Below are 462 nucleotides of genomic sequence, written 5' to 3'. Positions count from 1 at the left end.
GAATCATTCCACGTCATTAAGAAAGTGATCACGCAGTGTGATTTTAAAATTTTAAAGCAAGCATTAACCAGAACCACTGCGCTGGCCTAGCGGCTACGGGGCTCGGCTTCTCGGAAGAACAGCGCTGCATATAAAAATTCGGTCGCGCCCGCCAAATGTAAAGCTGTGTGCTTGCGGGTTCAACTGCACGTTGAAAAATCCAGGAGGTCGAAATTTTCGCAGCCCTCCACTCTTAATGATATCGTGGTGGCGGGACAAAGACCGACAATTATGACTGAACTTTAACCATCTCCATGTACGTTAACCCATCCGTTTCCTTGGCTTCTCAGCCACGTTTCCGAGTGCCAGGTCAAGTGCTTCTCACCTTTCCACAAAGCACACACGCACGCCCCTGCCTGATAGCGACTGGGTGAGCTGTCAACGGCGACACTTATGAAGTCGACGTCACTTCGCACATCGCGG

The sequence above is a fragment of the Rhipicephalus microplus genome, chromosome 1 (assembly GCF_043290135.1).
Source record: "Rhipicephalus microplus isolate Deutch F79 chromosome 1, USDA_Rmic, whole genome shotgun sequence".
Taxonomy (NCBI): domain Eukaryota; kingdom Metazoa; phylum Arthropoda; class Arachnida; order Ixodida; family Ixodidae; genus Rhipicephalus; species Rhipicephalus microplus.
Note: the sequence above shows the minus strand (reverse complement) of the source record.